General features: G+C 41.0%; 1 pseudogene; it reads left to right on the forward strand.

Moving 5' to 3' along the window:
- LOC121497655 overlaps window positions 1-24,569 on the forward strand; it is a 51,471-nt pseudogene that overhangs the window by 21,462 nt on the left and 5,440 nt on the right.

The raw sequence follows: 24,569 nt of genomic DNA on the forward strand, positions 1-24,569 counted from the left end.
TGCATATACATGCAAAATACATTTGCATAGTTACTATCTAGGTGAATATATATAACATATATATTTGCATATTGCATATATATTACATATATATATTTTTTGCATAGTTACTATCTAGGTGAAATCATGGGATCCTTGCATATTTGAGAGAAATCAGAAAATTAAAATGGTTGTAAGGTTAACAAACACTCCACCTATTAGACCTGGTCTTAAATTGAATAATGCTTAAAATGATTCTAAAGTCATAGTATGTATAAATTTCATGAAGTGTTCTTGGCTTGCCTTCCAAGTCATTAGGAAAGTCATTTACCTCCTTACTAATCAGTCTCCGAAACCTGGACATACTAGCACAACTCCTCTCCGTCCAAATACCACGCCTTGTTCTCCTGTTTCTCTTGGTCTTTGTCTCTAGAAAACCTTACACAGGCTTATACATCTCATCTGACCTTCCTAAGGCATAAACACAGCACCATAATGACAGCCAATTAAATCTAAAGGCTGTCTGTCCTGACATTGTGGTGCCCTGAAAACAGTGAAGACCGCTAGCCACTTAGAAGCAATGAAAAGCATCAAACTGGGTAGAAATTGCAGTGCTGCTCTTAAGTTCAATTTTCCTTGTAGCTCAATTTCCTAGCTTTGCACTTTCCTAGGTAAATCACATTAATAGAGGAGAAGGGGGGCATGGGGAGATTGGTGGTAGATAGCTAGACGGTCCTTTGGAGCGAAAGTATCTCATCCTGAGTCATGAGGGAATAGGTAACCAGTACTCTTGACAAGCAGGTATTCAGCGGTATGAGAAGTCATTTAAATAGGAAGCGGGAGCAGAGGTCTTCTGCTGGCAGGGAGTATCTTCATTATTGCTGTCATGGTGCCTGTTAACTATCCCCCATCTATCATTTGTTCAATACCTCAGTGAAATTAGCCAACTGCATATTACAGCCGAGCTCTGATGTGCCAATCTCCCCTGAAAGCATTAACTGTCTTCGGTTACGCATTCTTCTTACCCTCCACCCCTTTTTACTGCCCATTAATGATCTTTCATTTGCATCATGGAACAATGAAGTCCTTTGGCCAATTATGTGAAATTACAGGTGCTCTGTAGGTGCCCTCTGTCACTCGTTTACCTTCTTTGTTGAAGCAGTGGGTTGGAGTGGATTTGTATTTCAAACATTACTTGACTTCTGCTTGTTTCTGGATGGAAGCAGTACAATTTTAGCTGGCACAAGAAGCGTCTTCCTTTGGCTTAATAAAGTGGCTCGTGCCCAACCTGGATGAAACTATAAAGTCAGTCTTGACAGATCCCTTTAAGGGATCCTTCCAGCTCATAAACCATGAGGGGAACAGGACATCTCAGAGCATAACGAACTTGCCCTTTTTATCCCAAGAGACTTTGCTGTAACATGTTTTGAGATTACTTTTGGCATGCCTCCTCTGGGACATTTCTATTACCATAGAACTATTATTCCAATTTCTTTGATTCAGAAAAAAAAATTATCTTGTACTTTTGACCAAACTAAATGTATAGTAATCTTCTAGAAACAGGAATATAAGAGTAAGAGAAACCAACATTTACGGAACATCTATTGTCACCCAGGTGCAATGCTATTTGCATTTATGTTAAATCTAAATCTCTCCCTGCAATGTATAGTCCAGATTGAAACGGCAAAGACCATTACTTTTCTTTTGCACAAGGAGGCAGTATTGAGCAGACCAAGAAAAATGCGCTCAGGTCTTAGCTCAGCTGCCACTTATTAGCTGAGTCACCATTGGAAATCCATTTATCCTCTCTGTGCTCCAAATTTATCATTTGTGTAATAAGAAGAGGGATACTGTTCAGGACTAGGATTGCTATGAGATTAGGTTGGACATCAAAGCAGACTTGGGGGCAGGGAAGTTATTTGATGACTGTTAATTTTTTTTTTTTTCATATGCTACTCAGGGAAAAATCTCCAAAGACAGAATATACTCATGTGAAAAAAGGAAATATAAAATCACTCAATTTCACAACTCGTTTATTGATATTATATATGTTTAAATAGTATTATGTAGCACTTAGCAGAGAAGCTTATCATTATGACGATACATAGGTAGTGCAAACACTAAAAGCAAGAACAGTTAGATGAGGGAGGAATCAATACTGAAGTCATAGAAATGACAATCACCTTCTAAGATAAGTTTGATTTTAAAAAATCTCAATTTTTTAAGTACGTAATGTATTCACAAGACTCAAACATCAAAAAGCTTAAAAGTTCACAAGAGGAAGTTTCTCCTACATCCTTAACTTTAGCTTCCCAGAGACAACCAGTGTTTATCAGCTTCTTATCTTTTCAGAAATATATTTCGAGTCTATAAGCAAATATATATAAATTTTTTTTAATTTAATTTTATTTATTTATGATAGGCACACAGTGAGAGAGAGAGAGAGAGAGAGAGAGAGAGAGAGAGGCAGAGACACAGGCAGAGGGAGAAGCAGGCTCCATGCACCGGGAGCCCGACGTGGGATTCGATCCCGGGTCTCCAGGATCGCGCCCTGGGCCAAAGGCAGGCGCTAAACCGCTGCGCCACCCAGGGATCCCCTATAAGCAAATATATATAAATAATCTTTCTTACCATTTGCTGCATTCTTTCTGGGTAGTTATTTATATTGTCATTTCACTTGAAATATATTTTAGAGATTATTATATATCAGTATATACAGACCCTTCTTTTTATTTTTATACCAGTATAATATTCTACTATAAGCAGTGCTAAATCTCCATTGAAGGATATTCATTTCCAATCCTTTTTCCACCAACAAAAATGCTGTAGCAAATAATCATATGCATATATCATTTCCCATGTGTGTGGAAATATCTATAAGATAAATTTTTAAAAAGAGGTTATTGGGTCAATTATTGTGTGCATTTGTAAAGTTGATAGATATTGCCAAATTACTCTCTGCAGAGATTGTAATTTAGCCCCCACCCCTGACATCTTATGAGAGTACGTATTTCCCTACAGTTTTCTATCCTAATGTTTTTCAAAACTTCCAGATTTTTACCAATCTGATAGATGAAAATGGTATCTTAGTGTAACTTAAACATGTATCTCTTATATTAGGAGGGAGGTTGAACATTCATTCCCATGCCGAAGAGTTGTTTTTTTCTGGAAAATATAATTTGTGAACTTTATCTTCTTTTCTATTGCATTGTATATATCTTTTATATGTGCTTCAATTATATTTCCAAGTATGTCGCTTGCTTTTTAACTTTGTATATTGTGTTCCTTTCTCGTGCAGATGTTTTTGTTCTTATATGATTAAATTTTAAATATTTCAAACATTTTTATAAATTCCTTGAATTGAGTTAGAATTTTTATTCCAGTAAGATTTAGTTCCATAATTCTCTTCCATATCTCTCTCAACTGGATATGGAAGAAGTCCCCAAATGATTTTTCTACTGTTTCCTGACTCTGTTACAGAGACAGAGGTAAGGGCCATTTACTCCTTTCCACGCATTTTGCCTAATACTGGGAGCTTAATAAATATTAAATGGATGAATGGAAGAGTGGATAAAAGGGTAAAGGAAATGCTGAGTTGCTAAATTCAGGACCTGATGATGATATGTGTGTCCACAAAGCACAGACTAGACGTTTTTGGATTCAGTGTATTTATGCATTGGTCAGTGAGTTAACGATGCAGTATGCATCATTCATTTTGTGAGTGGTCATTAAATGTTAACAGTTACTGTACAACAGGTGGAGTAAAGGGAGACAAAGAGAAGGAAGAAGGGGATAACATTTGGCATACAAACAACAAAAAGGCTTCAGAACCTTGGATAGCATCAGGGTATAGGCAGCCCTAGGACAAATCACAAATAAAAGATTAGCTTCAGGCCATAGTCTTTCCCCTTTTAGCCTGGAGTATAGTGCCATTTTTCTTCTGTAGAACTGAGTGCTGGGTTTTCAGACTCCTTCCCCTCTATAATTGTGGATCCTGACTTGTTCTTTGCAGATAGCTGTCCTTTTGCTCCAGATCAATTTCCAAGGCTAATTATTTTCTGCAAAACATGCTTTGTCTCATACTGAACACACAGGTCCTGTATTTGGCTACTTGACTCTGCGAAGTGATATGATAAATCATGCTAAGATGGTAATGACTGCTACTAATTTATATATGTTATTCCTTAAGCCCAAAGAATAAATCTCTTATATAAAGGTTTTATATGATCGGAAAGTTGACAGTGGATTAATTTTGAGACTGAGGAATTTGTTTCCCAAATTCCCAGGATATCTTGTCCCAGTAAATAGCAGTCTAACTTGTGGTAGTTGTTACAGATAGATGAACTACACAAGGACCTTTAAACTAAAGAGAAAACGAAAGAAGCCCCACTGTAATAATGCCCCTTTATTATTTTAGCATCACGAGGAATCTGGGAATGGGGAAAGCATGCCAGGAGTCAAGACTATTAAATCCCTGTAAAGATCTTTCTGATATCCTTAATGGTATCCCTACAGCTTATGCTATCAATTATTCTCAAAGGCCAGCAGTAAATAGCTCATAAAGCATACTAATTCTATGATTTATATAATTGAATCTCTTTTCAGGACCCTTGGCCATATGTTTACTTTTTCTTTTCTGTTCCTGTCACACAGGCTAGGAAGTAGGATTTAATTTTGCCTTGACAACGTAACTCAGAGCATTTCAAGATCATCCTCAATAGTCAAGACAGATATGTGTATTTAAGTTGTTAAATGCTCATCCTTGTAGAAGCCATTGCCTCAACCTTGCATGACAGTATGCTGTTTACTCCTGCTCAATGAATGTCACCAGTGGGAGGGGATGTCTAAGGTCTTCACCAGAAAGTGAAAAGAACTTCCCAGAAAGAGCATCTATCTTGATGCTGACAAATAAGTACCCATGCATTTGTATTTTTTTCTTAGATAATCCTAACAGAGGGAATCAGAAGTGGGAGAATGTCAGGGTACCACATACAGACTGTCAGAAATGCTAAGGTAAAGTTTTTCATGGAGCTTTAATACTTTGAATGACTTAACTGTTGAAAGGAAGATTGATGATTATAGAATATTAAGAGGAAAAGTAAGGGGTAGGAATGGATCCTGAGTGTGGATAGGAAAAACTAGCATGTATTGAACGCCTGCCATATGCCATGCTCTGTGCTATTTTTTTCCACGTACATTAGCATAAATAATTGTCACAGTTTTATGATTTAAGCACTTTTTATTTATCATAGTTGAGGAAATTGAGGTTCTGACAGATTAAGTAATTTTCTTTAAGTCTTGGTATTAATACACAGCAGAATAAATTAGTCTCATTTCAAAACTCATCTCACTATTCTATTAGACACTCCTATTTTAAAGGTGAGCTAACTTAGACCCAGGAAAATTAAGTGTCTTTCTCTCATTTCTGAGTCCAGAGCAGCAGGAAGCCAAAGGGAAGAAGGTGATCGTTTCATCTTCTTCCTCTATCCTTCATATTTTTAATGTTATGTTTTGATCACCACAGAGATTTTACTGTTAACATAGTTTGAATCCCCTTTATGAAAGATTTATTTAGGTGATGTGCATTTAATGAGTTGATAAAAATTGTTGCAATTTGGAGCTCAGATGGTTGTACAAGATAGGGAGGGTACAGTTCTTCCAATAACTCATTATTCACAAATCAATATTCAGGTGGCTTGACTGGGACCCATATATGCATGGATGTGTTCCTGTATGCCTGTGTGGGTGCATGTGTCTGTAAATGTCCAGAGACCAAACATAAGTGATATTTTTTGTCTGTCAATTGATTCCTGCCATCCAGAGCACTCTGCACATCCTTCTAGTTTAAGGAAGTTAGTGGTCCATACGTCATGCACTAAACCCCCTAATGAGGTTCTCTCTATGGGAAATGGTAACAGTAACTCTATCAAAAATATACTAGGGTTTTGGCCTCATCATTACTGTCATAACATCTTCTAAGTCAAGTCATGCTCTTTGCACTCGCCGTCTAAAGCTGGTATTTGGAGATAAGGATTTGCTATATGTCATCAAGCCAGGGACTTCTAATTCAGAAAGGGAATTGTGCTTTCCAGCATGACCGGCATAAGAGTAGCAGGAAAATGTAGACCCAAACCAGAGCCCAGAGTTTTCATGGGCTCCAGAGGGTGTGGTCTCTGTGGTCTAGCCATGCCTGGATTAGAGTTGCCCAAAGGAAAAGAAAGGCTTCATAGATAGAAGTATTTCTCAGTAAAATCCACAGCAATGATTCAGAATGGTGTAGAAGAAGTGGTTTTGAGTACAATAGGCAGGAAACAATTTACAATCCTAGCTTTGGCTAGGCCAGTGATGCACCATGTTGACCTTAGGCAAATGACGTAAATTGCTTCAAAATATTAATGCCCCTTATATGTCCGTAAGATATTCTAATTATCAAGACTAGTGCTGCACTTCCCTCTTTTACCAGCAAAGTCTTGTTGATTCTTTGATCCTTGTAACTCTCCTACTGCAATCATCAGAGTTATGAGATGACCCCCAAGATTCTTGCCCTTAAAACATCAGCCCTAAGTGATCCTCTCTCCTTGAGAATGCTTAGGAACTGTGATTATGATGAGATAGTCATTACTGTGATTATTAGCTTATATAACACTCCATCTTAACAAACCTGGATGGAGAGTCTCCTGCTGGCCTCAAAGATGCAATCTCCACGAGTTTCACAGTTGCAAGGAAATGAATTTTGCCAACAACCAAGTGAGCCTGGAAGAAAACTTTGAGTCTCATATGAGACCCCAGTCCCAGCTGATCAGCTGATACCTTGATCTCAGCTTTGTGGTAGCCTGACCAGAGACCCCAGCTAAGTTCTGTCTAGACTTCTGATTTATAGAACTATAAGATAATTGGTAAGGTACACCATCAATTTAGTAAGTGGTCATCTGTTGTACAGTGATAGGAGCATAACACACCCATTCAGTCCTTTTTTTTTCATTTCCAGTGCTACCAAATAAATTCCAAGTGTCTTCTTTTATCTAGACTTTTCCATGGTCTTCCCAGAGTTGATCTTTCCTCTTTTCTCTACCTCATCTCCTAATAACCTATTTCAGATCAAGACACGTGACTACTATACATAGTATATCCTTGATTATTCAGTAAAGTGAATACTTTTTCTTATTTTCACATTTCTGAAATAAGGTTGTGTCCCATGATGGATGTATATGTTTATTGTAGTGCTGGTTTTCTTTCCCATAAGCTCTTACTAAATTGATGGTGTACCTTACCAATTGACAGTGTCTAAGAATTGAGAAAGTCTGGTATTTCAGTCTTAAAATTGACTGGGTAGCACTAAATAACTTCTAGTGAGAGCCATTGGATGCCTTTAATGAGGAGAAAAATAGATTTTCTTCTCATGAACCTCTTTAATAGTATCAGTCATGAAATAAAAAGATACCCCAAATTTGCTCAGGAATAAGCCACCACAGGCAACCATGGGATTTGGCATAATTGCATTTATTTTTCTCATTGCTCCAGGTTGGTGGCACTCAAGATTCTTCTTTGACACCAATAACCTGCATTCCTGGTACAGACTATGCCCTGATTCCCAAACAATGCCACAGATGGTGACACATTTCTTGGGATTTGTACATTTATCCTGTCTCTGACCAGCAGACAACTTGATCCCTCTTCCCAGGGATTTCAAGGTATCCCAGTCATTTGCTCACTTAAGCCTCGATTTGGCTTATCTTAGATATAAGAGAAGGAGCTGTGACATGGGGGCTAGAAGGCTCAGATATCATTTATTGACCTTGGGACATTCCTTCTGTGATCTGTTTTCTCATCTGCAGGATGAAGTATTCTCTAAGGTTCTTTGTTTTAAGCCCAGGCTGCTCTTTCACCTCCTCATTTCAAATCTCCCCCAAAGCTGTAGCAGGAAGTGGATACTGCAATAGAGTCAGTCCATGCTATCAAAGGCATCCTAGTAGTAAGGTAGGGACACTCCTGGGCCCCTTAAGTATCCTGTTGGTCTTAGCTAGCAGGTGACAGAGCCATAACCCAGATTTTCAACAACTCGTTTTTTCTTTTTTTTTTTTTCTGCATATCCAGACTAACTGACATCCTTCTGTCTCCAAGTTCATTCCTGCAGATGTTTCCAATCCTCATCACTTTATCATAATTGTTATGATAAGCATTTCTGCCAAAATGGTAGTAAAAACTCAATTTTCCTGAGCAAAATTAACAACAAAAAGTGTTCACGGCTCGTGCAACCTGGTTATTAAGCTGTAGCAGGAATTGACTGCAGCTGTGAAATAAGATATAATTAAAATCTGGGGCCCTTCACCACGTATCTGGTTTGTGCATTTGCAATGTTGTAGATACACGAATTACTGGGGCTGACCAGCCCAAGCTGTCAATTGGGAACCTGTCCAGTGGAATTATATCCATCTGAATGTCAGAGAGAGAGAGAGAGAGAGAGAGAGAGAGAGATGACTACATACATCCAGGAAAGTAGAACAATAACTTGGGTAAATATGTGAGGCAGAGAGATGGAGGGGAAAGACCCTTATTATAAGCTCTAGTTTAGATCTGCCATCAGATGTGTGATCTTGAATGAGTCATTTATCTCTTGAATTCTTAGAATTCTCTGATAATATAGGGAGAGGGTAGTATATTATTCATAACATGCTTGGCCCTAACATTACTGGTTGCTATTCTACTTGCTTGGTATAGAAAGGACATGAATAACATGGACCCATAAAATTTAAAAGACATCACAAATTCATTAGAGAAAGACAAGACTGATGAGGAAGCCAGAAATACTAATACTTAATGGATTTATTTTTGGTTGGTCTCTTGTTTTCCAATTGATATGGACATTACCATCTAATTAAGTGTTTTTTTCTAACTGATCATGTTTTTATTCAAAATTCTTATCTTCTGGAGCCCTTGGCTGGGGTATTAATTATAGTGTTGTTGTTGTTGTTACAAAAGTTGAAGGATTTGTGTGTGTGTGTGTGTGTGTGTGTGTGTGACTGACCTTTGTTTGGCCCCTTGACCCTATATGCATTTCTAGACATAGTTGTATCTTCTTATCTTTTACATTCATTTCAAATAAAAGGTATATATGTGTGTTAAGTATTTTATGGGTCTCAGGGCCTCAATAGACATTCATAGTTTTAACTTCACTTATATACTATTGGAACAAGCTGGTGCTGAGTGAGAATGTTTTTTAGAGTCTGGTGAGTTTACCTTTAATGACTCTGAGACCATGGACAGTAAGTCACATACGTGACTCTACTTTGGAGCTATGGTGTGGGGTAGAAAAGCAGTGGTCAGCAGGGTGTCTGGAACCCATTCACTTGCCATCTTTGTTAAACCTGTTGGAGGAAGCTATCCTTCACAACTGAATTCTGGGCTGAGAATTAGTTTAGCTCCTAAAATACCAGAAAAGGCCCATCTTCCAACTCCCCCTGCCTGTGTCTTCTCCACAGGAACCATGTTAAGAACCCTCCAATACCCTGTGCTGTTATGATTTGCTTCAATGCTAAACAAGATGTGGGGAGTGGAGTGGGTTGCTTGTTCTCCTTGGACCTTTGTTTCCATAACTGACGACTGTCAGAATGGACTAGATAATCTCCAAGTTTTCTTCCCATCCTGAGCTGTCATGCTTCTTAGACAGATGTATATAGCTGTGGCCAGATTCTAACAGAATTGTAATAAAGATTCTTAGACCAGATTTCTCCTCATAAGCATTTGATTCAGGTTTTCATAGATCAAAGTTAACTCCTGCCCTAACCTCTCAAGATAAAGGCAGGCAAATCTGAAAAGGGAGAATTAAGGGAGAGTGTGAAAGACCCCTAATATATCTAACACCAAGGGCCTGGCCCTGTGCTGGGTACTGCCCCAACATTATCTCATCTGGTGGTACATAGTACATAGGTGCACAGGCTCTGGGTTTCAGCTGCCTGGCTTCAAACTCTAGCTCCAATACTAATTATCCATACAGCATTGGGGAAGTCATCTAACAACTTTGCACCCCAGTCTCCTTATATGTAAAATGAGTATAAGAAAACTCTTATTAGGGGCTTACTGTCAGAAGTTAAATGTGTTTGTACATGCAAAAGATGTAGAAAACAAATTGACACATAAAGAACTTGTGCTAAACAAAAGTTAATTATTATTACTAATATTAAATCTTAACCACACCTAGCCAGTTATGACAGAGTTGCTCATACCCAAGTTTATCAGGCTTCAAAGCCCATATTCTCTTTTCTGTGCTAAAAGGTTTCAGAGATGAGGGTCTGGAACAATTGTCTTCCCCCTTGATTTTGACTTATGCAGAATCAACATGAATACATATTGAAGAAACCTGAGACTCACTGTTCACTTCCCACATGTAGGCCCTTGTTCCAGAAGGTGGCCATCATCCTAGACTTTAATGCTTTGAGTATGCCACTCAGGGAGTCAGGCTGGAGCAGAGACTGTTCCACTTGGCTTCAAACAGTCCTTTCCTGCTGGCTGGCATAGAAAAGGCAGGCAGCATGCTTCTTCTGGAGTCAGATATTCATCATGGAAATGGGCAACTTAGCCTCTCAGGGGCTGGATTTCTGCATTTAGTAACACAGGTCTGGCCTACCTGACTTGCAGGGTTATGGCAGGGTGGCATAACATCGCCCCTTTGGTTTCCTGGCACATGTGCAGGACTTCTCAGCTCATGTTCATTTTCTTTCTGCATTCCCCTGTCTTTCTCCTATTACCACTTGAGCCCATAATTCTTCCCAACAATCTGAAACTGGGTATCTATGATCTTCTAACCATTGCTGTATTTTTATATATAAAAATAAAAGCTTATCGAGGTTTATAATTGCTCAGGGATTTCCCTCCTTTGAAGCTCTTTGGGTAACCCGAGTCTCTCTGGTTTCTCTCATACAGTTTCTGATGTTAACATTTTAATAACACATTCAGAATGTTTTTGTTTTATGAATTCTAATATAGATGGAAGTTCTTCCCAAGAGATGTTTTTAAAGCAGGTGTTTTTAAGTAAATGACTCCATATCCACCTGCATATTTCTGTGACAAAAGCCATTTTTTTTTCTTCTAGACTTCAAATTGTCCTTTAGTTTTCAGGCAGCTCCGAGGTGGCCACCTGTCTCATTCAACATTTCTCTGCCTTTCTCAAGGAGCTAACTGCACTCTGAAAGTCCTGTGTGTGTGTGTGTGTGTGCACATGTGTAGATGTTATAGAATCAGAAAAGTGTATCCACAGTTTTATGTTGACATCTTCTTTCACAGTGGTTGGAGAAAAAGTGGCTGTAGCATCTATGGGAATAGCTTTGAAAGAGTGTGTTACTAGATAACGATCTATGTGCCTCTTTTGTTGGAATTATCTGCCTCCTTTGGTGGTGAATTTCCGGGATTGCCTGATCCAGGGGAAGTATCTGGTCTTAACTCCTTAAAGTTAAGGAGTTAGGTCAGATGTCTTTGACCTGAGGGCTAATGGGTCAGTGTGCAACTGGGGAACCAGAGCGTTTTCTGGTAAGAGGGGAGGGAAAAGAGATAACCAATGATGTGGGAGTGTGATCCTAACAATTTTTAAGACTATTGTGTCTAAGAGACTCTCCTTCTGGCAAATGCGAATAGGATTTCTCCAAAATTATGGTCACAAAATCTGGGGCCATACCACTCCACCAGATCCTTTTGGGGTGTTAAGATATGTTTATAGATGAAGCACTGCCATTTAAAAAAAGAAAAAATATTTATTGATTTATCTCAGAGAGAGAGAGAGAGCACATGTGAGTGAGCATGAGCAGGAAGGGCAGAGGAGAGGGAGAGAGAATCAAGCAGACTTTACAGTGAGTGCCAGGCCAGATGCGGGGCTCTATCCCATGGCCCTGAGATCATGACCTGAGCCAAAACCAAGAGTCAGATGCTTAATTTACTTTGCCACCCAAGTGCCCCAATACTGCCTTTCTTCTACCAACATTTCCCAAAGTTATTTCAATAAGGAGTACATTTCTTGCTGCACACATGGTAACATGTTGTAGAATGCAATTTTGTAGGACATCGGTTGTGGAGCACTGATAAGAACAGATGAATCTTCTGGAAAGGATCCTGGAAACCAGGTTCATGGCACTTTGGAGGAGACTGGAAAGCAATGTACTTTTGGTCTGTGAGATCACAGCTTTTTCACAACAGGTTTGCCGCCAGAACACAGGTATTGTGAAAACCATCACTAAACCTAAACCAAAATGGGAAAGGAAATGACTCACATCAACATCGTCGTCATTGGACACGTAGATTCAGGCAAGTCTACCACTACTGGCCATCTGATCTACAAATGTGGTGGGATCGACAAAAGAGTTACTGAAAAATTTGAGAAAGAGGCTGCTGAGATGGGAAAAGGCTCCTTCAAGTGTGCCTGGGTCTTGGATAAACCGAAAGCTGAACGTGAACGTGGTATCACCATTGATATCTCCCTGTGGAAATTCAAGATTAGCAAGTATTATGTGACCATCATTGATGCCCCAGGACACAGAGACTTTATCAAAAACATGATTACAGGCACATCTCAGGCTGACTGTGCTGTCCTGATTGTTGCTGCTGGTGTTGGTGAATTTGAAGCAGGTGTCTCCAAGAATGGGCAGACCCATGAGCATGCCCTTCTGGCTTACACACTGGGTGTAAAACAACTAATTGTTGGTGTTAACACAATGGATTCCACTGAACCACCCTACAGCCAGAAGAGATATGAGGAAATCGTTAGGGAAGTCAGCACCTACATTAAGAAAATTGGCTACAACCCCGACACAGTAGCATTTGTGCCAATTTCTGGTTGGAATGGTGACAACATGCTGGAGCCAAGTGCTAACATGCCTTGGTTCAAAGGATGAAAAGTCACCCGTAAAGATGGGAATGCCAGCGGAACCACACTGCTTGAAGCCCTGGATTGCATTCTGCCACCAACTTGTCCAACTATAAGCCCTTGCGTCAGCCTCTCCGGGACGTCTACAAAATTGGTGGTATTGGTACTGTCCCAGTGGGTCGAGTGGAGACTGGTGTTCTTAAGCCTGGCACGGTGGTCACCTTTGCTCCAGCCAGTGTTACAACTGAAGTCAAGTCTGTTGAAATGCACCATGAAGCTTTGAGTGAGGCTCTTCCTGGGGACAATGTGGGCTTCAATGTCAAGAACGTATCTGTCAAAGATGTTCATCGTGGAGATGTGACTGGTGACAGCAAAAATGACCCACCAATGGAAGCAGCTGGCTTCACGGCTCAGGTGATTATCCTGAAACATCCAGGCCAAATCAGTGCTAGATATGCACCTGTGCTGGATTGTCACACAGCTCACATTGCTTGCAAGTTTGCTGAGCTGAAGGAGAAGATAGATTGTCATTCTGGAAAAAAGCTGAAAGATGGTCCCAAGTTCTTGAAATCTGGGGATGCTAATATTGTTGATATGGTTCCTGGCAAACCTATGTGTTTTGAGAACTTCTCTGACTATCCTCCTCTGGGCCGTTTTGCTGTTCGTGACATGAGACAGACGGTTGCTGTGGGTGTCATCAAAGCAGTGGACAAGAAGGCAGCTGGAGCTGGCAAAGTCACCAAGTCTGCCCAGAAAGCTCAGAAGGCTAAATGAGTATTATCCCCAATACCTGCCACCCCAGTCTTAATCAGCGGTGAAAGAATGGTCTCAGAGCTGTTTGTGTCAATTGGCCATTTAAGTTTAATAGTAAAAGATTGGGTAATGATAACAATGCATCGTAAAACCTTCAGAAGGAAAGAAGAATGTTTTGTGGACCATTTTTTTTGGTGCATGTGTGGCAGTTTTAAGGTATTAGTTTTTAAAATCAGTACTCTCTAATGGAAACAACTTGACCAAAAATCTGTCACAGAATTTTGAGACCTATTAAAGCAAATGTTTAATGCTCTGTGAGATCATAGAACCCCAAAGAATAGAATATTAGGTTTAAGAAAGACCCCCAAACCGTCAGCCTAACTGTCCCAGCTTGCTTGGTGTAAGGGGAAGGAGCTTTGCTCAATGGTGATGACCAAATCACCAGTCTCCTGCCCCTAGCATATGGTGCTGCAAGATGCCATCCTAACTGCTATAGTCCAGAAATGTGGGACAGGGAAAGGGAGAGAGATTAAAAATGCATAAGGAAAGCTGCAGAACAGACAAAAGAATAATTTTTGGATACTGATTCTTAGACTGGATTTCTGGGGGTGGCTGGGGAATGGCAAAGCAGAGATGCATGCAGAGCATATTTAACAAGCTTCTGGCGAGAGATATAAAAAGTATCAGAGTACAGGAAACTGTGTCTGCCTAGGAAAAGGGCATGGAGAGAAGGGGATGTAGCACCTTGGAGAGCTCTAAACACTCCCTAGAGAACCACTTTTGGAGCTATTTTTCAGAGATTAGGGAAAAGAAAAAGTGGACATACTCCAGTTATAAAGAAAAGACATATGGGATAAACCAGCAGAAGACGAGGAATAAGGAATTCTTTTTCTGAGATAAAGCCTCTCTGTTTCAGAAGCAATGCTGAAATGTGTTAAGTTGACATGTAGTGATGAATACCTTTACTTTTTAGCACTTTACAGCTTACAAAGCACTTTACAGTTTACAGAGCCCTGTGTGGTCTCAAATACCCTCAGGAGCTCAGCGAGGCTCTTACATACTGTGAGATGGGAGAAAAAATGGAAAAAAGCTCACTGTGCAGAATGAGGGAGGGAAAGAATGATCACTTGGGTTTCACCAGTTTATGATAATGAATACAGGGGCATGAAATAGTAGTTAAACACACAGACTTGGAAAGCAAACGGCCTGGGTTGAAATCCCAGGTCTACCACCTAGTAGTTATGTGACCATGGGCCAATTTTTTAGCCTCTGTGTGCCTCAGTGTCCTTATATGTAAGATGAGGATAATCATAGCACTGACTTCCAGGAGTTTTAAGATGATATATTTTTATATTGTGTAGAAGACACCTGACAGTAAGAGCTAAGTAAATTCTTGGGGAAAAGTGGAAAAGCTCCTATTAGAAGGTAAATTCCTGGGAGGCCCGGGTGGCTCAGTGGTTTAGCACCACTTTCAGCCCAGGGCGTGATCTGGAGACCCGGGATCGAGTCCCCCGTCGGGTTCCCTGCATGGAGCCTGCTTCTCCCTCTGCCTGTGTCTCTGCCTCTCTCTCTCTGTGTGTCTCTCATGAATAAATAAACAAAATCTTAAAAAAAAAGAAAGTAAATTTCTCCATGTCAGTTACCATTATTTGTAAACAGCATTTGTTGAGACAACAAATTTAGTGTTTAATCTATGTGAGGGGAAGTACTTTTGGAATTGGTAATACATATATATGTACAAAGTCCAACAAAGGGTTCACCCTGAAGACTGGAAGATGCCTTCATAATATTTCAAGACCAAGAACACTGACTCATTTTCTAGTCTTTGGGGGAGATGGGGAGGCTTATGGACCCTACCACCAGCACCTGCTGCAGAACATCACCTGCCTGCCTGCACTTTGCAATGCCGACTGTCTCAGGACTCTAGTGACAGGTCCCAGAGAGGGCTTTCTCACTGCATGCCTGGGCATGGCCTCAAGGTGGAGCCTTAGCCTGCTAGTGGGAGTCCACTTCCAGACTATAGCTCCCTGTTTCTCCCCACCTCTCCCCTTTTCCCCCAGCCTATACATGGAAGCTCAGAGCTTTGCAAGCTCAAAGAGAACCAGAGCATCCATCCCAGGCTGCTTACTTTTTAAGTTCTTGCAGGTCATTGCTTAACTCAGTGCTTGGCACACGGAGTAGACTCTGTATGAGGCAGATTTTTTGTTTATTTATTTATTTTTCACTCTTTTGGCTTCTAGTGCCTTCTCTCCCAAAGGACAGAGCAAAGACGGTTTGGCTTAAACACCGCGAACCAAGATGTGTAATGAGTGTGCCCAGGGGCAACCCTCGGAGCCCACCCCAAGGTCTGGAGTGCCCAGAAGCATCTGGATAGGAATGGCTATCCTCTGCTTTTGGCAGCAAAGCTTTAGGAGAGGCAGGAGAGGAGGATATCTGAGTGACAATAAGTCCTCTGAGCTCCTTGAGAAGGGCTAAGTACAGTAATTTGTTGTAATGACTCAAATTTAAAACAATAACCCAGAGGCATAATAGCACAGGCCAAGAATACCTACTGCATGTGATGGGCTGTTAATGGGAAGTGAACAGTTTGATTTGGTGGCAGACAATCTTCAAATGGCTTTCACTCTGGATGTATACTCTGCAGTGTGGAGAGCTAAGTTTGCTATCAGGGTTAATTTGGACCACTTCCTCTCTGTCTGCCGAGAGCCATTCTCCTGATGGAGGCCCCTTTACTGCTCCGCTATCCCCACAACTGAAAGCGAATTTCTGAGGCTTCACTTCTATGATCATTTTCTCTTGTTGTTTTGTTTTCCTTTTTCTTCTCTCTCCATCTCCCTCTCAGAGAAGCTGCTACTTCAGAGCCACTTTCCTAAGTGGGTAATGGGGAATAAATACACTGTAGCCACAGGACCTGCACTTGCCCAGGTGGATCAGGGTGAGACAGTCTGGAAATCTGCCCAGCCCTGAGAAAGACCTGGCCGACCATGCCCAAGACTGTCATTTCACTGATAGCGGGTGGGCGCAGTGACTCTCGTAAGGTCTCTCCGCTGCCAGGAAGAAAGGGTGGGACTAGAACCCTTGTCTCATTGACTAGGAGCCCGACACAACTCTTTCCCAGAACCATGGGAAGATCAAGAATTAGAGCCTCACATGTCAAAAAGATTTTAGTATCTTAAAAGTCACTAAGCTCAACCACTCACCCTGGGAAATAGGTCTCTCCCCCTTTCCTTATTAGATGTCACTCCTCCTACCTGTACTATCTCCCGAGTACCTACTACGGATCTATCTGGACTTGTATTACCAGGGCCAGCAGGCTTCCTTTGGTTTACCCTATCACATTTGCCATCTTCTCAGTGCCCTTCACTCTACAAATGCACCCTGATGAATTCAAGTTCCAGGTGAATGACAGTTAACTTAATGGTTAGCCTCTTAGGGGACTACCCAAGGAATTAATGTCTAAGGGTAGAATGCAACATAATGGGAGGCTTCAAGGAACACACTCACAGACACACACAGATACACAGACACACATACACACATAGAGACACATATAAACATACCGACACACACACAGACATGCACAGATACACAGACACAGACAGACACTAACTTTTTTTTGTGTGAGACTTTCACATATCAGCACTAAGACTAGCCCCACTCATGATTTCTTACAGGGAAATGAATCCCTTGCAGAGAATCAGCATATTCAATTAAATTCAGAAAGTATTTCCTGTAGCTGGTTGAATTGTGTCTTCCAAAAAGATATGTTGACATGCTCACTGGGTATCTGTGAATGTCACCTTATTTAGAAAGAGGGTCTCTGAAATGTAATTAAGTTAAGATGAGGTCATGCTGGATTAGGGTGGACCCTACCCCAATGACTGGTGTCCTTATGAGAACCTGTAAGGTCTTCCAAAAAGATATGTTGACATGCTCACTGGGGTATCTGTGAATGTCACCTTATTTAGAAATAGGGTCTCTGAAATGTAATTAAGTTAAGATGAGGTCATGCTGGATTAGGGTGGACCCTACCCCAATGGCTGGTGTCCTTATGAGAACCTATAAGGATAGACAGAGATGCACACAGTAAGAATATTATGTGAACAGGGAGGCAGAGATCAGAGTGGTCCATCTATAAGCCAGGGGACACCAAGGATTGCTTCGGCTGGGAAGAGGCAAGGAAGGATTCTTCCCCTGAGGCTTCAAAAGGAGGCTGGCCCTCCCAACCCCTGAATTTCAAACTTCTAGCCTCCAGAAGTGAGAGAAAATAAATTTCTGTTGTTAAGACATCAGGTTTGTGGTGATTTGTTACAGCAGCCACAGGAAACTAATACAATCCCTAAGTACTTATTAAGTGCTAGGCTCTCTTCCAGATACAGCAGTGGTGGAGGCCCCTGGGGCCACTCAGTGAGCTCGTCAGGGTCTCTTTGGAAGGCTCCAGAAGGCTCAGGTGTGGGTGGAGAGGATTTCACAATCTTGCGCTTCACTCTTCCTTTCCTACAATGCCATGATCCCATGCACTTCCAGAGTTGGGCTCAGAGCCCTGTGGATGCAGCACAGTCTCCGTGTTCAAACACTGACTTGTCCAACATTTTCCTTCACTCATACAGCTCAGGAAAATATTTGACTTTGGTGTTAAGCTGGCTTAGTTTGGAATCTTCACTCCATCACTGAGTAGTTGAACCTTCCACTTCCTTGTGTGTACAAGAGGAATACTCAGAATCTGTGAGAAACCTGGGAGGATTTCAGAGAGTAAATCATAGAGTCAGACAGACAGATGGACTTGGGTCCAAAATCTATCCTTTTATACATCACCTGCTAAGGTTGTTACCTTGAGGAAGCTGTTTAACTTCCAGGGCTGGCTTCAATTTCCTCATTGATAAAGTGAGAACAGTAATTGCATTCCTCCAGTAGGGTGGCTGCGAGTATTGGACTTAGTTAATATCTGTAAGAAGCTAAGCAGAATTCCTGACAAATAGAGGGTGCTCAACATTGTCATTTTACTGGTAAGGAAACTGAGTCACAGAGAGGTGACATGATTTGTCTAAGGACCTTTAGAGGCTGAGCTAGAATCTACATTTTCAGGCTGATGGATTCTCTGAATAGTCACTGGCTTGTTCATTTGAGAGGTTGTGCTTGTTAAGATTTCCAACTCTGGAATCAGACATAAATGCAATTTCAGACTTGATCAATCACTAGCTTTGTGACCTTGGACTTACTACTTAATGTCTGTGGGTCCCATTATTTTCACCTAGGTAAGAGAAATATCGACCTCACTGGATTGTGGTATGTGTGAGATTAGAATAAGTATAAATACTTAACCACAAACTTGTAGGCATTCATAAGTGTTTCTGGCTATTGTTTGTATTTGCTAGAAGTAAGTTCAACTGCATGTGACTAAATAGTGGTGGCTTTAAAACTCTCAGGTTCACTTTTTCTCCTGTAAAAGCAGTAGGGAGACAGGCAGTCGAAGAATGATATGGTGGTGTCAAAAAGTCACTAGGGACCCAGGCTCCATCTGTATTTTTTAAAATTATTATTCATTCATGAGAGGTACAGAGAGAGGCAGAGAGAAGCAGGCTCCCTGAAGGGAGCCTGATATGGGACTCGATCCCAGGACCCTGGGATCACGCCCCGAGCCAAAGGCAGACGCTCAACCACTGAGCCACTCAGGCGTCCCACCATCTGTATTTTTGCCCTGATATCTTCAGTATGTGGTTTTTACCCTCAAAGTCACATCATCCTCCAGTATGACTGCTGGAGCTCTAGTTGTCACACCCACATTGTGAACAACAGCAGCGTGTGTGGGGTGAGGGGCAGAGCAGAAAGAAGATGAAAGAAGCCACTTCTCAGCTAACTCAGTTCCCTAAAGAGCCATCTCATCTCTCAAGTCAATACTTGGTGTGTATTTCACGGGTCAGAACTTGATCACATGGTCACAGCTGGCTGCAAGGCGGGCTGGAAGACAGAGTCTTGTACTTGTCCTCGGTAAAATCCAGTCTCTGTTACAGACATAAAAGAGAAAAAAATAATGGGAAGGAAAGGAGCAGCCTCTGCCAGATTGTCGTTGTTTTTATAGTTGCTATTGCTAGAATGCCAGGAGGCTGCCCGTTAGGAATTTGCAGGTTTTAATGCAATGCTATGAATGTTTGAAAGATGCATGGTGGTGTGAGAGTACTCAGGAGGGAGAGACTAACTCCACCCTGAAGGCATCTGAGATGGCTACTCTGGAGAAGCAGTCTTTGAGGTGAGGCTTGATGTTTGAGAGGTTTGCCCAGGTGACAGCGAAGGAAGGGGATTTCTGGTAGAAAGGGTATCACACACACAGCCTACTGGTTTTGTCAACCAGCCCCTTGGCTGCTTGGAATTGTGTTGGGGATGGGGTGGGGGACAGGCTCCCAGAGGCTGTCCTGGGACTTCTCTCACCTACACAGTCTACTGGGCAGATGGCAAGGGGGTGCTGAGCCCTGCTATCCATGAAGGTTTCCTGATTCTCCATTCTCATTTCACCAGACAGCAATCTATTTGTTAAATGAAAACCAGCTGGTTATTGAAAGAAACATATTTATTGGGAATTAACTGCCATGTGCAAAATGGGTATTTACTACCAACTTGTCAAACATCAGTGAATTTGTGTTTAATAATCATTTTTTTCAATTAACTCACAAAAAATTCATCCCATTAATTCTAAATTAAATGCATATTTGTAAAACTCTAATTCACAACGTAATCAAATCATCTCTTCCCAGCCTGTTTTTGATGGCTACGCGTTGGTAAAAGAACTTCAAATGATGTCCTTAGAGAGAAAATTTGCTTATACCTACATGCAGTTGAAACTTGGGCTAGAGAGTATTGAGGCGGGTAGAACTTTCCATTCACAGCTTTCCTAGGTCCTTCCCTCACTCCTTGCTCCCTAACATACTACAGGCACTGGGAGGGGCCTATAGCTGGCATATTTGGATAATCTAAGATGATAATCTAACTTTGATCTCTTGTCTTTAATCTCAGTGTTAGAAGACCTTGGAAAATTTGCTTATCGTGGTACTTAGCTGGGAATCAACAGACCTGTTTTTTTTTTAAATTATTATTTTAATTGACACACAATATTACATTAGTCTCAGGTGTGTAACATACACAGCGATTTGACAAGTCTATATGTTACGCTCACCATCTGTCACCATACAATACTATGACAATACCATTGACTATATTCCCTATGATGCACCTTTATCCCTGTGACTTATTCATTCCATAATTGGAAGCTTGATTTTCCCACCTCCCTTCACCCATTTTTGCCCGTCTCCATCCCCCTCCCCTTTGGCAACCACCAGTTTGTTCTCTGTACTTATGAGTCTGTTCCTGCCTATTTGTTGTTGTTACTTGTTTGTTTTGGGTTTGTAGATTTCACATATGAGTGAAATCATATGGTATTTGTCTTTCTCTGTCTGACTTATTTTACTTAGCATAATACCTTCCAGGCCCATCCATGTTGTTGCAAACAGCAAGATCTCCTTTTTTCTTATGTCTGAATAATAGTCCATTGTGTGTGTGTGTGTGTGTATGTGTGTGTGTGTGTGTCTGTGTGAGTGTGTTATATCTTTACTCATTTATCTGTTGATGGACACTTGAGCTCCTTCCATATCTTGGCTGTTGTAAGTAATGCTGCTATAAACATAGAGGTGCATGTATCTTTCCAAATTAGCATTTTCAGGTTGTTGGGTTTTTTTTGGGGGGGGTGTAAATACTCAGTAGTAGAATTTCTGGATCTTATGGTATTTCTGTTTTTAGGTTTTTGAGGAATTCCTATACTGTTTTCCACACTGGCTGCACCAATTTACATTCCCACTAGGAGTACACCAGGGTTTCTTTTTCTCCACATCCTTGCCAACACTTCTTATTTCTTGTCTTTTTGATTATAGCCAATCTGACAGGTGTAAGGTGATATCTCACTGTGGTTTTTTTTTTTAAGTAGCTTTTTTTAATAATAAATTTATTTTTTATTGGTGTTCGATTTGCCAACATACAGAATAACACCCAGTGCTCATCCCGTCAAGTGCCCCCCTCAGTGCCCACCACCCAGTCACCCCCACCCCCTGCCCTCCTCCACTTCCACCACCCCCAGTTCGTTTCCCAGAGTTAGGAGTTTTTACGTTCTGTCTCCCTTTCTGATATTTCCTACCCATTTCTTCTCCCTTCCCTTCAATTCCCTTTCACTATTATTTATATTTCCCAAATGAATGAGAACATATAATGTTTGTCCTCTCCGATGGACTCATTTCACTCAGCATCATACCCTCCAGGTCCTCCACGTTGAAGCAAATGGTGGGTATTTGTCATTTCTAATGGCTGAGTAATATTCCATTGTATACATAGACCACATCTTCTTTATCCATTCATCTTTCGATGGACACCGAGGCTCCTTCCACAGTTTGGCTATCGCTTTCTTCAGAGAGTTAGCATTTGTTAAATAACAATTAGATTTGTTAAATAACAAATTATTTTAAGATTTGTGTGGAATCAGAAAAGACCCCGAATAGCCAGGGGAATTTTAATCAAAATCCTAGAGGAGAACACAGGCAACACCCTTTTTGAACTCGGCCACAGTAACTTCTTGCAAGATACATCCACGAAGGCAAAAGAAACAAAAGCAAAAATGAACTATTGGGACTTCATCTCACTGTGGTTTTGAATTGCAATTCCCTGATGATCAGTGATGTTGGTCACCTTTCCATGTGTCTGTTCCCCACCTGTATGTCTTCTTTGAAAAGGGACCTTGGTTTTAATTCTTGTTATGTGACTGTGATCAAGTCATTTTCTTCCTTGGAGTGTCAGTATTAGAATAAAGTTAAGCAACTATCCTCACTGCAGCATTTCTTAGTGATATTACTATGTTAATGTGTGCAGAGGGTCTCCACCTGGAGAATGGATACACTTTTCTTTTTTAAACTACTTTGAATAGAGAATTTTGTTTTTCTTTTCATGGAGCATCTGGGTGGATTGATGATATGAGGAAAACATTTTGGCAAAGGCTGGGAAGGATGATTTCCAGGGTCCTATGGCTCTAACATTTCAGGATTTTGTTTCTTAGTTCAGAAACCTGGACTGAGCTTCCGAAGGATAGCTTGGCAATATGGACCTCTGTTCACCAGACACCCCAACCCTGGCCAGATCAGAAGCCATATGCAAATAGTGCAGAGCATCCTCAGAAGCCCTACTTCTTGTAAATCTGCCAGATAAGGATACCAATAGAATGATCTCTGGAGCCTGGCTACTCTCTGATGCATCCAGCTACACTTAGCATTCGGTCCCTTGCCTTCCCCAGCACAGCAATTACATGCTCAGCATGCACCTCAGAAATGTTTAAGTGGTAACAACTGCCCAGAGGGTTCATTATCATCCAGCAGTGCACAAGGCCCTTGCACAGGGCATGGGCCACCTTACAGAAGGCAGTGATTCCCTTCCTTGTTTGCTGAGCCATGTGGCTGAACATATGCTGGCCTTGTAGTGAGAGGGGCTGGCATAGCTCATCTGCCTTGGCAAAGCTAGCTACTATCCTCTCCTCTGCACACCTCAGCAGCACTAGACATTCCACCCATGCGGTTGGAGGTTGAGCAGCCCCAACCTAGCTGTAGAGGAGACTTCTTGATGTGATTCATGATCAGTCAGGGAAGAACTCGAAAAGTGCCCAGAGGAGTCTGTCAAAGGGGCTGTCTGTCTGATGCCCTTGGCCATCCCTTTTCCTAGTCCAGAATCATTCAGGTAATTAAGATAGTAGTTCTAATGTCTTAAGACCTCTTTACATTCTTAGAAGTTCTGGAGACCTAAAAGACTGTTATTTACGCTAATTATCTCTGACAGTATTTATTTTATTAGAAATTAAAATGGAGGAAATGGAAACAATTTATCAATTCATTTAAAAATAGCAACAGTAAATTGCTTGCATGTTAACATAAATAGCACACTTTTTAAAATGAAAAATAACTTTCTTTTCCAAAGCAAACAATAAAAGTAGCAAAAAACGCAGTTTTGTTTTACATTTTTGTAAATCTCTGTAATGTCTGGCTTAATAGAAGACAGCTGGATTCTCCTATCTGCTTCCATAGGCAATCTGTCATATTATGTTGTTTTGGTTGAAGTATATGAAGAAAATCCAGCCTCATATAGGTAGTTATGCATTTGAGAAAAAGGATGACCTTACAGGTCCTCAAAAAGAGTCTTAGGGACATTCAGGGGTCCTTACACTTTGAGAATGGTTGACCTAGTGTATGGCTTTGGAGAGGAGATGGGCTGAGCAGTTTTGGATGTAGATGGTCTACACAGCAAAAAGTAGCCACTTCTCAGATCACATGGGCTTCTTTTGCCTGGACTACTTCTCTATCTTCCTAGCCTATTTCTTGAATTCTGTTTTGTTCTCCTATAAGCATCCTCTAAACAGTGTGATACCTTTTAGAGATACCTTCAATTCTATCAATCCCTTGTCCCCTACTGCTTGCTGACTCCCCATCACACACAGAGTAAGACCCCCAGCTCCTGTGCCTGTGTGCGCTGGTCCTTGCCCCAAACTCCTACCTTGTTTATTTTTTGTCTTTCCTTTGCTTGATTCACTCCAACAGCACTAGTCTAATTGTCCCTGTGAATGCATAAGGTCCTGATTTAGGGCTTCTGTCATGTCTGTTCTCTCTGCATGGTGCACCCTTCCCTCAGATACTGGCATGTCTTGGCATTTCGATTTCAGATTAAATGTCACCCACATTGAAAGCATTTTCTTTTCTTCATAGTCTTTATTACTATCTGTATTTGTCTACTTTACTTCTTTACGATCTGTCTTCTTACATAAGGAGTTAAGTTCTATTGGAGCAAGGGCTTTACTGTATTCAATACTGTATTTTCAATGCCTAAAATGGGTCTGGCACATAGTAGATGTGCACTCAATACTTTTGAAGGAATGAATGAACGAATAGCCATACAAAAGAATGTTTGCACTGGA

Source organism: Vulpes lagopus, chromosome 8 (assembly GCF_018345385.1).
Source record: "Vulpes lagopus strain Blue_001 chromosome 8, ASM1834538v1, whole genome shotgun sequence".
In the NCBI taxonomy this organism is placed as follows: domain Eukaryota; kingdom Metazoa; phylum Chordata; class Mammalia; order Carnivora; family Canidae; genus Vulpes; species Vulpes lagopus.